Source organism: Saccopteryx bilineata, chromosome 8, assembly GCF_036850765.1.
Source record: "Saccopteryx bilineata isolate mSacBil1 chromosome 8, mSacBil1_pri_phased_curated, whole genome shotgun sequence".
Lineage (NCBI taxonomy): Eukaryota > Metazoa > Chordata > Mammalia > Chiroptera > Emballonuridae > Saccopteryx > Saccopteryx bilineata.
In genome coordinates, this window is record NC_089497.1 from 82,757,501 (window position 1) to 82,771,887 (window position 14,387).

Sequence of the window (14,387 nt, forward strand, 5' to 3'; positions counted from 1 at the left end):
TGTATATGTGCCACATCTTCTTTATCCAGTCTTCTATTGAAGGGCTTTTTGGTTGTTTCCATGTCTTGGCCACTGTGAACAGTGCTGCAATGAACATGGGGCTACATGTGTCTTCACATATCAATGTTTCTGAGGTTTTGGGGTATATACCCAGTAGAGGGATTGCTGGGTCATAAGGTAGTTCTATTTGCAGTTTTTTGAGGAACCACCATACTTTCCTCCATAATGGTTGTACTACTTTACAGTCCCACCAACAGTGAATGAGGGTTCCTTTTTCTCCACAGCCTCTCCAACATTTGCTATTACCCGTCTTGTTGATAATAGCTAATCTAACAGGGGTGAGGTGGTATCTCATTGTAGTTTTGATTTGCATTTCTCTAATAACTAATGAAGCTGAGCATCTTTTCATATATCTGTTGGCCATTTGTATCTCTTCCTGGGAGAAGTGTCTGTTCATGTCCTCTTCCCATTTTTTTATTGGATTGCTTGTTTGTTTGTTGTTGAGTTTTATGAGTTCTTTGTAAATTTTGGATATTAGGCCCTTATCTGAGCTGTCGTTTGAAAATATCAGTTCCCATATAGTTGGCTGTCTGTTTATTTTGATATCAGTTTCTCTTGCTGAGCAAAAACTTTTAATTCTGATGTAGTCCCATTCATTTATCTTTGCCTTCACTTCTCTTGCCATTGGAGTCAAGTTCATAAAATGTTCTTTAAAACCCAGGTCCATGATTTTAGTACCTATGTCTTCTTCTATGTACTTTATTGTTTCAGGTCTTATATTTAGGTCTTTGATCCATTTTGAATTAATTTTAGTACACGGGGACAGGCTGTAGTCGAGTTTCATTCTTTTGCATGTGGCTTTCCAGTTTTCCCAACACCAATTGTTGAAGAGGCTTTCTTTTCTCCATTGTGTGTTGTTGGCCCCTTTATCAAAGATTATTTGACCATATATATGTGGTTTTATTTCTGGGCTTTCTATTCTGTTCCATTGGTCTGAGTGTCTATTTTTCTGCCAATACCATGCTGTTTTGATTATCGTGGCCCTATAATATAGTTTAAAGTCAGGTATTGTAATGCCCCCAGCTTCATTCTTTTTCCTTAGGATTGTTTTGGCTATTCGGGGTTTTTTATAGTTCCATATAAATCTGATGATTTTTTGTTCCATTTCTTTAAAAAATCTCATAGGGATTTTGATGGGAATTGCATTAAATTTGTATATTGCTTTGGGTAATATGGCCATTTTGATTATATTTATTCTTCCTATCCAAGAACAAGGAATATTTTTCCATCTCATTGTATCTTTTTCGATTTCCCTTAACAATGCTTTGTAATTTTCATTATATAGGTCCTTTACGTTCTTTGTTATGTTTATTCCTAGGTATTTTATTTTTTTTGTTGCAATCGTGAAGGGGATTATTTTTTTTAGTTCGTTTTCTAATATTTCATTGTTGGCATATAGAAAGGCTATGGACTTTTGTATGTTAATTTTGTATCCTGCGACCTTACTGTATTGGTTTATAGTTTCTAATAATCTTTTGGTGGAGTCCTTTGGGTTTTCGATGTATAGGATCATATCATCAGCAAAAAGTGATAGCTTTACTTCTTCTTTTCCGATATGGATGCCTTTTATTTCTTTGTCTTGTCTGATTGCTCTGGCCAGAACTTCTAGCACCACGTTGAATAAGAGTGGAGAGAGTGGACAACCCTGTCTTGTTCCTGATTTAAGGTAGAAAGTCCTCAGTTTTAAGCCGTTTAATAGGATGTTGGCTGATGGTTTATCATATATGGCCTTTATCATGTTGAGATATTTTCCTTCTATACCCATTTTGTTGAGAGTCTTAAACATAAAATTGTGTTGTATTTTATCAAAAGCCTTTTCTGCATCTATTGATAAGATCATGTGGTTTTTGTTCTTTGTTTTGTTGATATGGTGTATTACGTTAACCGTTTTGCGTATGTTGAACCATCCTTGAGATTCTGGGATGAATCCCACTTGATCATGATGTATTATTTTTTTAATATGTTGTAGTATTCGGTTTGCCAGTATTTTGTTTAGTATTTTAGCATCTGTATTCATTAGAGATATTGGTCTGTAGTTTTCTTTTTTTGTGCCATCCTTGCCAGGTTTTGGTATGAGGGTTATGTTGGCCTCATAAAATGTGTTTGGAAGTATTGCTTCTTCTTCAATTTTTTGGAAGACTTTGAGTAGAATAGGAACCAAGTCTTCTTTGAATGTTTGATAGAATTCACTAGTATAACCGTCTGGGCCTGGACTTTTATTTTTGGGGAGATTTTTAATAGTTTTTTCTATTTCCTCCCTGCTGATTGGTCTGTTTAGGCTTTCTGCTTCTTCATGACTCAGTCTAGGAAGGTTGTATTGTTCTAGGAATTTATCCATTTCTTCTAGGTTGTTGTATTTGGTGGCATATACTTTTTCATAGTATTCTACAATAATTCTTTGTATTTCTATGATGTCTGTGGTGATCTCTCCTCTTTCATTTTGGATTTTATTTATTTGAGTCCTGTGTCTTTTTTCCTTGGTGAGTCTTGCCAAGGGTTTGTCAATTTTGTTGATCTTTTCAAAGAACCAGCTCCTTGTTTTATTGATTTTTTCTATAGTTTTTCTGTTCTCTATTTCATTTATTTCTGCTCTGATTTTTATTATCTCCTTTCTTCGGCTGGTTTTGGGTTGTCTTTGTTCTTCTTTTTCTAGTTCCTTAAGGTGTGAAGTTAAGTGGTTTACTTCGGCTCTCTCTTGTTTGTTCATATAGGCCTGAAGTGATATGAACTTTCCTCTTATTACTGCTTTTGCTGCATCCCAGAGATTCTGATATGTCGTATTTTCATTTTCATTTTTCTGTATATATCTTTTGATTTCTGCACTTATTTCTTCTTTGACCCATTCATTTTTTAGAAGTATGTTGTTTAGTTTCCACATTTTTGTGGGTTTTTCCCCCTCTTTTTTGCAGTTGAATTCTAGTTTCAAGGCTTTATGATCAGAGAATATGCTTGGTACAATTTCAATTTTTCTAAATTTGCTGATATTGTCTTTGTGGCCCAACATATGGTCAATTCTTGAGAATGTTCCATGTACACTAGAGAAAAATGTATACTCTGTCGCTTTGGGATGAAGTGTCCTGTAGATGTCTATCATATCCAGGTGTTCTAGTATTTTGTTTAAGGCCACTATATCTTTATTGATTCTCTGTTTGGATGACCGATCTAGAGCCGTCAGCGGTGTATTGAGGTCTCCAAGTATGATTGTATTTTTGTTAGTTTTTGTTTTAAGGTCAATAAGTAGCTGTCTTATATATTTTGGTGCTCCTTGGTTTGGTGCATATATATTAAGGATTGTTATGTCTTCTTGATTCAACTTCCCCTTAATCATTATGAAATGACCATTTTTGTCTCTGAGTACTTTTTCTGTCTTGTAGTCAGCATTATTAGATATGAGTATTGCTACACCTGCTTTTTTTTGGGTGTTTTTGCTTTGAGTATTGTTTTCCAGCCTTTCACTTTGAATTTGTTTTTATCCTTGTTGCTTAGATGTGTTTCTTGTAGGCAGCATATAGTTGGATTTTCTTTTTTAATCCAATCTGCTACTCTGTGTCTTTTTATTGGTAAGTTTAATCCATTTACATTTAGTGTAATTATTGACACTTGTGGGTTCCCTACTGCCATTTTATAAATTGCTTTCTGTTAGTTTTGTATCTAGTTTGATTCTTCTCTTTTGTTTTTCTATCATTTGTTTTTGTTTGTTTGTGTTCCATACTTCTTTCCTCTGTTGCTACCTTTTTTAAGTCAAGTGTTTTTGTGGTGGTTTTTTTAAGGGTGGTTACCATTAAGTAATGAAAAGGGTACCTACCATATTCATTGTAGTACCCTATCTTATAAGTATTTCTGCACTTCATCATCCTTTGCTACTGTTAATCTCCATCCTCTCCCCCCTTTTTTTCCTTTGTTGTCACAGTTTAAGTTTGGTTTTATTGTGTTCTTGGTGGAGCTGTTACTTGTGGTGTTGTTTTCTTTTGTTCTTTGAATCTGGTTGGAAAAGCCCCCTTAGTATTTCCTGGAGTGGGGGCTTTCTGTTGATAAATTCTCTCATCTTTTATGTATTTGTGAATGTTTTTATATCTCCTTCATACTTGAAGGATAGCTTTGATGGGTATAGTATTCTTGGCTGAAAGTTCCTCTCTTTCAGGGCTTTAAATATTGGGGTCCACTCTCTTCTAGCTTGTAGAGTTTCTGCTGAGAAATCTGATGATAATCTAATAGGCCTTCCTTTATATGTTGTACTCTTCTTTTCCCTGGCTGCCTTGAGAATTTTTTTTTTGTCATTGGTTTGTGTCATCTTTATTATGATGTGCCTTGGAGTGGGTTTGTTGGGGTTAAGAAAACTTGGTGTTCTGTTTGCTTCTTGAATTTGAGGCTTTAGTTCCTTCCACAGGCTTGGGAAGTTCTCGTCTATTATTTGTTTGAGTATATTCTCCATTCCATTTTCTTTCTCTTCTCCCTCTGATATACCTATTATTCTTATGTTATTCTTTCTGATGGAGTCAGACAATTCCTGTAGGGCTTTCTCATTTTTTATTATTCTTGAGTCTCTTTCTTCTTCTCTCTGTTGTGCCTCAAGTTGTTTGTCTTCTATTTCACTAATCCTATCTTCAATCTGGGCTGTTCTGTTAGCTAAGCTTGTTACCTCGTTTTTCAGCTCGTGAATTGAGTTTTTCATTTCTGTTTGATTTGTTTTTATAGTTTCAATTTCCTTGGTAATATATTCTTTGTGTTCATTGAGTTGTTTTCTGATCTCCCTATATTGCCTTTCTGTGTTTTCTTGTATATCTCTGAGTATTTTTAAGATTTCTAGTTTAAATTCTCTGTCATTTAGCTCCAAGGCTTCCAATATGTTAAGTCTTTTCTCCATAGATTTTTCCACATCTATTTGTGTTACCTCTCTTTCTTTTGTATCCATAATATTCGATTTCCTCTTTCTTATCGGCATCTGAGGGTGGTCTTATTGATAGCACTAATTAGAATTAATAAAGAGTAAAAAGAAAAAAAAAAGGGTAAAACACCCCACAAAAAAAACAGTAATAATTTATTATTTCCCCCTTTTTTCTCTCTTCTCTTTTCCTCCTCTCCCCTCCTCAGGGAAATATCGTGCCTATAATGGAGGGCCTGATTTGGGGTGAAGAGTTCAAGGGGCAAAAAAAGGGAGTAGGGACCTACTAAATGCAAAAAAAAAAAAAAAAGGAAGAAAATCTTAGACAAGCATAAGATGATTTGCTTGTAAGTGATGGTCAACTAAGAGATATAATGAGAGGGATAAGAGGGAATCAGAAAAAAGGACCAAAAAAGAATAATAAAGAAGAAAAAATAAAAATAATAAGTAAAAATCTGTTGTATTAAGTGGAGCGAAGACTAAATACAATGGAGACCTTGGGTTGGGAGGACCCAAAATGCCACAAAAATAAACAAACAAGAGAAAAAAAAATAAAAACAAAAGCAAAAAAGAGAAATAAAACCAAAAAAAAGCCTTGAGTCCCAAATTAACTAATTTGTTCGTGATTGAGGATTATATGGGAGGAAAGTAAAATGAGAAAAGAAAAAACGAATAGAAAGGAAAAAATAAGAAAAAGAGAAAAACGAAGGAAGAAATAAAATAGGAGGAGAAAAAAACAAAACAAAGCAAGACAAAAAAAAAAAAAGAGGAGAGAGTGAGAGTTAAGTGTTTTGGAGTATAACTTTAAAGGAGGGTGAGGATGAAGAAGAAAAATAAAATGCAACACTCATGGGTAGTGTAGTTCAAGAAAGGGGAAGCATAAGATGGGCAGAGAATAGAAGGACCGAGGTGGAGGAAATAAAGGCAAAAAGATAGAAGAAACAAGCAACAACAACAACAACAACAACAAAAATTAGTGGATCAAGTTGTAAAGTCTGTGGGTTTTTCTTGATTTTGAGAGGTTAACTTCTTCCTTTTTCTTTTCTCTCCCTCTTCCTAGTCGGTGACTCTGTACCCCAGGCTCTGCCCCTGTGTCACTCTTAGGTAGGGATTTGCAGTTGATGGGATTCTATGGCGATGTCATATAATTGGCTTTAGTCTTGCTGGAAGTAAAGGCTTGTTGGCGTTTGCAGGGTCCAACGATGAGAGAGTTTGCTTTCCTGGATTCTCTCTCCTAGTCCCCCCTTTCTGAATTAGCAGCCTGGTGATCCAGCTATAAGGCTGCAACTGCTTCTGCCTGGGAATTCACTAGTATAACCGTCTGGGCCTGGACTTTTATTTTTGGGGAGATTTTTAATAGTTTTTTCTATTTCCTCCTAAATTGAATAAAATATAAAATAAAAAATGATAAATTTTAATTCATAAAAATAAAAAATTGAACATTAAAATGTATTATCAAGAATCATTTCACCATGTATATGTATATCAAATTGGTATGTTATATATTTAAATACCTTACAGTTTAATTTGTCAATTATACTTTAACAAAGCTGGGAGAAAGGTGCCATTAATAAAATAAGTCAATGTATAGTAAGGAAAATATATTTACAACACACATATTAAAGAAAGAACTCACACTCAAAATATATTTAAGAATAAGTCAATAATAAAGATAATGTATTAAAAGTTGTCAAAGGACTTTAGCATTTATGTCACAAATAAAGATTAAAAAATGGCTCATAAGTACATAAAAATATATTTATATCATTGATCTTCAGAAAAATACAAGTTAAAATTACAATGAAACATTATTTTCCACCCAGTAGGATAGCTAAGTTAAAAAAATAATGGTAACATAAATGATGACAAATTTGTAGAGCAATAAGATTTGTCTTTAATGATGTGAGTGTAAAATGGTATGAATTCTTTTGAGAACTCTTTGGAGTTTTCTCATGAAGTTAAACATAAATATACCCTACCATCTAGCAATTCTACTACTAAATATTTGCCCCAGATAAATGAACATATATGTTTATACAAAAACTTACAATAAAATATTAATAACTTTAATTATAACAGTTAAAACTACAGAAAACTCAAGTATTCATCAAGAAGTAGATGGATAAACAAATTGTTAAATATTTACCAACTAGAACACTCCTTAGGAGTAAATATGAACAAAATATTGATGGTTTCAACAACAGGAAGAAATCTCAAAAATGTTGCTTTTAGTTAAAGAATCCAGATCAAGACACAAAAGATCACATATGATTTGATTTGATTTATATTAAAGCTAAGAAAAGGCATAATTATTGTATGATATTAGAATAATACTTCTAATATTGGTTAGAAAGGGCATGAGGGAAGTTTCTGGGATAAGTTATCTCTTCCTTTCCTAAAATTATAGTTGCATAAGTTGTACAATTATTAAAACTCATCAACCTGGGCATAATATTTTACATCAATCATTCCTTAAAAATTATAACTTGTTCAAGACAGGTAAATTCGAGATAAGCAAGATGATGCTAGAAATGAAGAAGATAGAAGACTTGGCAGTAGGAAACCACAGACAAGGTCAAACGTTTGTGTTAGAGGGAAAGAGGACACATGGAGAAAGTACAATTAGCATGAGTTAACTCACTGATATGAATAAAAATGTCCACAAAATTAAAAATAAAAACTTAAAAGGCAATGAAATCTTGTTGTTATGTACAATAACTAAGAATTAAGGGGAAAAAAGGATAAAGGGTGGGTAATAAATAGGATCTAACTTGGAGACTTAGAAATATGAAACATGGGTACTATGAGAAAGTTTGTGGTAGACAGAGGCATAATGAAGTTCTCATTAGACCCTTCCTTAACCAATTCTAGCTCTAATTTTAACACTACATTTGCTTTGGAATTCTGTGGTGACTGAGAGAAGAATCTTTCAATTCTGACACAGAGAAAGGAAAAGAAAGAGAGACTTCTTTTCTTCTCTCTTTTTGTGTGTTGTTAATTCTCAACTACATTTTTGGTGTTTATAATTATCTTAAGGAAAAATATTTTTTCCTCAACACAATAAGTCATTATATGGTTTTTATGCTAGAATGGGTATGCTAATTTACTCAGTTGCATCAGTTATGATACTCTTCCCAGAAAGAGAAAAAAACATTTTTACATTTGATTAAACACATTTTGTGTGATTTAACATCAATCTTTAAGCTTATTCCTCATCTTGGTATCATTTTCTAGCAGATCTACTGAGCCTATCCTCTTGTAGAACAAGAAAGACTTTTTCAGATGGTAAGAAAGACAGCTTTATGATATTGTCATAATGTGTGCAAGGGTCAATTGACAGATATAAAAAAGAATCCATCAAAAAAGTTTTTCTATACTAAAACTGTATTTACTGTTTGGGTTTGGTTTTTCTTTTAATTATTCAGATTTCACCTTGCCAGTCACTATATCACTGAGAAAACTAACACATGATGAATCGGGGAACAAAAATAATTAAGGTAGCAGATTTCTCCTTGGAAACAGCTCAAGCAAGAAAACAAAAAAGGAATACATTTAAATAAGTAAGAGGAATAAACTATTAACCTAGATTTCTATAACCAATAAGAGTACCTTTTTCATTAAAGGAGGAATCATAACTTTTTCAAGTGTACAGACTCTGAAGGTTTTCAACATCAGTGTCTAACCCTACAAGAAATGTTAAAGGCAGTTTTTAGATAAAAGGAAAATGCTACTGGCTGGAAATCTGGATCTATACAAAGGAATGAGAAGCATTGAAAATAGTAACTACAGGGATAACTATATAAAATATTTTTTGTTGTGTGTAAATCCCTTTAAAATAAAATTATTTAAACAAAAATAATAATGTAGTGAGTGGTTTACAACATGTAGGGTGGAGCAAAAATAGTTTTACAGTTGTTTGTATGAAAAATAATATAATAATAAATAATAATACAAGAATAAATTCTGTTATGTGTACTCACAACTGTAAACTTACTTTTGCCCCACCTTGTATGTAAAACTAAAATATATGATAATAGGATTAAAGTCAGGTGGGAAGAAATGAATGTATTGTTAAGTTTTAATACAATATAATAAATGGTATAATGTACTTGAAGGTAGATTGTGATCAATTGAAGCTGTATACTGTTAAACCTTAAAACAAACTCTAACATTAACACACACACACACACACACACACACACACACACACACACACACACACGTGGTGGCACAGAAGATAGCGCGTCAGACTGGGATGCCGAGAACCAAGGTTTGAAACCTTGAGGTTGCCGGCTTGAGTGCAGGCTCATCTGGTTTGAGCAGGGCTCACCAGCTTCAGCCCAAGGTCGCTGGCCTGAGTGAAAGGTCACTCGGTCTGCCATAGCCCTCCGGTCAAGTCACATATGAGGAATCAATCAATGACAACTAAGGAGCCTCAATGAAGAATTAATGCTTCTCGTCTCTCTCTCTTCCTGTCTGTCTGTTTCTATCTGTCCGTCTCTCTCTCTGTCTTCCTGTCTGTCTGTTTCTATCTGTCTGTCTCTCTCTCTTCCTGTCTGTCTGTCCTTATCTGTCCCTCTCTCTCTGTCTCTGTCGCAAAACAAACAAACAAACAAAACAAACTAAAAACCCCACAAAGAATTACAGCTAATAATTCATCAAAAGGGATAAAATGGAATAAGAGTATACAATTAATATATAAAAAGAATATGATGGCAAAGAAGACAACACATGAGAGAAATAGAAAACAATCACAAATGATAGATTTAAACCTAACAGTATCATACAAACCTAATGGCATTTAAGACAAGTGATCATAATACTCCAAATAAAAAAGGGAGATTGTTAGGTTCAATATAAAACAACTCCCTTTACAAAGAAATACACTTTAAATATGAGAAAAAATAGGTCAAAATTTAAACGATGAAAAAAAGCTTCACCATGCTAACACTGAAAAAAGAAAAGACTTGTAGAGGTTATATTAACATCAAAGTATAACAGGTGCAAATAAGGTCATTTCATAATGATAAAGCCTTACATTTTTAAATGAACGCATACCTACTTAGCTTAAAATACACAAGGCAAAAACTGATAGAACAAAAAAAAAAATAGACAATTCTACAATTATAGTCAGATATTTCAATAACCCTCTCACAATAATTAATAGAATAATAAAACAGAAAATTAATAATGATATAGAAGATTTGAACAATACTATCAAACCATCTTGATTGACATTTATAGAACACTTCACACAAATACAGCAGAATGCACATTCTTTTAAAATAAATTTGGAAGTTTTATAAAAATATACCATATTCTGAGTAATAAAACAGGTTTCAACATATTTGAAGGACTCAAGTCATGCAAAACATGTTTTCTGACTATGATAAAGCTATTTTTGTAATAATACTTAGGTAATAGCAGGTATAATTCTTTGCTTTTTTTTTTCAACTCTCATTCTCTCATATGTTTTTCATGCAAACATGCCACTCAGATTTATCAAAATATTACTGGTTTTTCAACTAGATATCTCCAACGTGATGTGTCATTCACACTCAAAAGTTTAATATGTTAATACTAAACTCTCATCTCCTCTTCTACCACGTCAGGTCCTTCTATTGACATGTATGCAGAGGAGGACTTAACAGCGGGCACACCAGGCATGCGCCCTGGGCCCCAACTTCTGAAGGGCCCCGCAAAACCTCAACTTTACACTTTTTTCTAATGTAAGAGGCTCAATATTTTCTTCTGTACCCTGGGCCTCAACCGACCTTAATCCACCTCTGCATGTATGTTCTCATTCATGTTTCAGTCTCTAAGGCACTGATACTTGAACCATTGGGGAAGGTATAATTTCTTCTCCTCTTTCTTATTTTTGGTTTCTCTGTTAAAGTGTTTGCATTTTTTTAGTTTATTTGAAATATTCACCCACTAGACGGTACATTTCCTGAGGATAGAGTCCATACATTAATCCCCTATTTTTTTTCCCATAATAGTATCTCATACTCAAAAATAAAACCTATTAATGGAATGATTCACAAATGATTGTTTGATAAAAATGACAGAAAATTGGTGCCAATTATTTAATAGTGCAGTCACAGTGTTACATGCATAACTTGGAACATTTATATCATTTCTTGGAATTAATTCATTATTTAATACAAAATAATGAGTGTGTTCTTTAGCCTCTGGTCATAATTCAAAACAACAATGTGGTTTTAATTATCCTTGAATTAGCACCATCATAAAATACCATTATGTTAGGTAATGAAAAGATAATAATATTTTAGTATATGGACAGCTCAGAATCAGTTTAGAGCTGAGCAGGGATGCACTAGGCAGGAGGAGCCGCTGTCCTGCCAGATAGTTTATATTTTGTGTTAAACTTTTTGCACCTAAATTTGTGCCTTTAATTAAAAGGTGTTGAAAGCTGGGTTAAACATTAACAAAGGCACAAGTACCAGGCCCTGGCTTTTTTTTAAAACAGAGACATTTCCAACCATATAATAAATAATAATATACCAGAAGAGGGTCATATCCAGAAACTAGGGAGATGTTTGACAGAATGGCTGCTCACTGACCCTTAGTCGTATGTGATTATGCATGCTGTGGGTAAGTTCTTGGTCAGGAGTAGAAGAGCCAACAATTATAGTTATTTCAGAGTGGAATAATATTTGAGGGCCAACGTAGGAGCACTGTGCTGGTGGTGAAGAAGTGATAAGACCTCCATGGCAAATTTTCTCGTGTGGTTGGAGCTGGCTGATGTGAGAGATTGCCGCTTTGAGGATGGCCAGATTGAAGGCTCTGTCTGGCTTGCCAGTGCCTTGTTTAGTTTACCTTTAAGGAATACAATTTTATTGATTGTCTGCAATGATTATGTCAACTAGTTTCACTGTCCCTAGACCGTAGGAAGTTAGATTTAACAGGAGAGGTTATCTGAAAAGTTAACAGAATGAGAGGATCACTACTCCCTAACTATCTAAACTGATAGGTGAAAAAACATTCATAAATTACAGTACTTTTAAAACATAGCTAATTGCTTTTTTCATTTTGTTTCTAAACCATTTTCAAATTTGAGTTTAGACCTTAAACACTGTAGCTATCAGCTATGCCCATAGCTACAATCAATTTTGCTATTTTGGCCATTTTTACTTTTTTAATCAAGCATATTATATTAACTTAGACCGGCAATTCAGTTGACTAGTCAATTCAATTAAAATAAATTTTGGCCTGACCAGGCGGTGGTGCAGTGGATAGAGTGTCAAACTGGGATGCAGAGGACCCAGGTTTGAGAGCCAGAGGTCGCCAGCTTGAGCGTGGGCTCATCTGGTTTGAGCAAAAAGCCCACCAGCTTGAACCCAAGATTGCTGGTTCCAGCCAGGGGTTACTCGGTCTGCTGAAGGCCCGCGGTCAAGGCACATATGAGAAAGCAATCAATGAACAACTAAGGTGTTGCAATGCACAATGAAAAACTAATGATTGATGCTTCTCATCTCTCTCTGTTTCTGTCTGTCCCTGTCTATCCCTCTCCCTGACTGTCTCTCTGTCTCTGTAAAAAAATAAAAATAAAAAAAATAAATAAATAAATAAAATAAATTTTAGATATAGTTTGAAATTATAAAAATTCAAGAACTGTTTTTTATTGTATTTAATTCACACAGAAGTAGATCAGTTCAAATTTCTAGACTAGTAACCCCAATCAAGAAGGAAAAGAAAACATTACATTTACTTCAATTAAGTAATCTCTGGTGACCCCTTGAGTAACAATCTTTATTTTTAAATATTTTATAAGAAAATATAAACTTTTATTAATCCAAAAGAAAGTAGGAAGAGTGGGTCAAAGGAAAGTATGGTAAACTGAAAACATGTAAAAATAATCAACAGTAATCATCAGCATTGATATAGCACTTACTATATATGTGTTAAATAGTGTTCCAAGAACTTTACCTTTATTTACTTCAGTGTTTTTCAACCAGTGTGCCATGGCACACTAGTGTGCCGTGAGACATGGTCAGGTGTGCTGTGGGGAAATTAAACATGGGTCTCCAAACTATGGCCTGTGTGCTGGATATGGCCCACGGAGGCTATTTATCCGGCCCGCCGCCAGCCGCCTCCATCTGAACATAAACATTCCCCTCACAATCCCTCCAGCTATCAGCGACAGGAAGAGTGGAGGCACAGGGAACTCTCACTGACCAATCACCTCCTAGGGTTCATCCCGACCACTAGCGATAAACCAATAGTAGGCTGCTACTCATCCACGCCCAGGAAGGTCCCCACTCGGGCTGCCATGCACTTGTCATTATGTGGCCGGGGCAAGTAGTTGAAACTGCTACTCCTCCTCCCCATGGTCCCGATTTCTAATCCTGGTCAGGACTGGCACGACTAGATGAAGCCTCAGCCTCAGCCGGTTATGTCTATCCTGATGGTGTATATAGATATTTGACCTTTTTTTTTTAAAAGAAGCCCCCGCAGAGGGTGATATACAATACATCACAATGCATCACAATGTTGTCTAACTTTAAAGCTAAAGTTTGCTGATCTTCCTTTGGACAGTTTTTGGTTATCTGTTGCCAAGGAGTTCCCCATTCTGGCCAACAAAGCTATTTTGACATTGCTCCCATTTTCAACCACATATCTAAGACTATACTTTCAGGGATCATTTCTATAGTTTGTTACTGTCAACCACATATATATGTGAGCTGAGCTTCTCAAGCTTGACTGTGATAAAAACTAAAAGCAGAGAGAGACTGAGAACTGCTGAGGAAGAGCTTCGTGTGTGTCTTTTTACCATTCCTGCCAGGATATCCCTTTTGTGTTCATCGAAACAGGCCCAGGTTTCACACTAAGTGAGTATAAATACATTTAGAAACTATATTATTAACTATATGTATAATATGTACTGTGTTAGAGTGTCATTTTGTGTCATTTTGGTAGGTGGTGTGCCCCAGGATCTTGTAAATGTAAAAAATGTGCTGCGGCTCAAAAAAGGTTGAAAATCACTGATTTACTCTATGCTAACATTCTCTGAAGTCCTGTTAGTACCTTCATTTTACAAATTAAGAAGTCAGGACACAAAGTGATTGACCAGGGGCACACACATAATAATTGGTGAAGGCAGGATTTGATCCCAGGCAGACTGGTTCTTGAGTTCAAACTCTGGTTTCTCTTCAAAGCATATAAATCTTTTGTTTTTTCTTAAATAACAATTTTTTAATTTGCAGTATGGGAAAGTTGAAGGTGGTTAAGAAATGAATCAATCTTTTATTCTATCAACAAACATTTATTGAGTTTCCAGTATATGCTAGGAACCAATAAAGAAAATCACTGTACAAAATATCATAATTTCTTCAATAGAATAAGCAAAAATTGCTTATGCAAAAAGTAAATGGTCTATACATTAGAGCATAAGAAAGAACTTGGAGTCAACTCTGTCCATTTT

At 34.5% G+C, this 14,387-nt stretch overlaps 1 pseudogene; it reads left to right on the forward strand.

The window, feature by feature from the left end:
• Positions 1-13,585: 13,585 nt before the first annotated feature.
• LOC136312322 (small nucleolar RNA U3) lies at positions 13,586-13,704 on the forward strand (annotated as a pseudogene).
• The last annotated feature ends 683 nt before the right edge of the window (positions 13,705-14,387 follow it).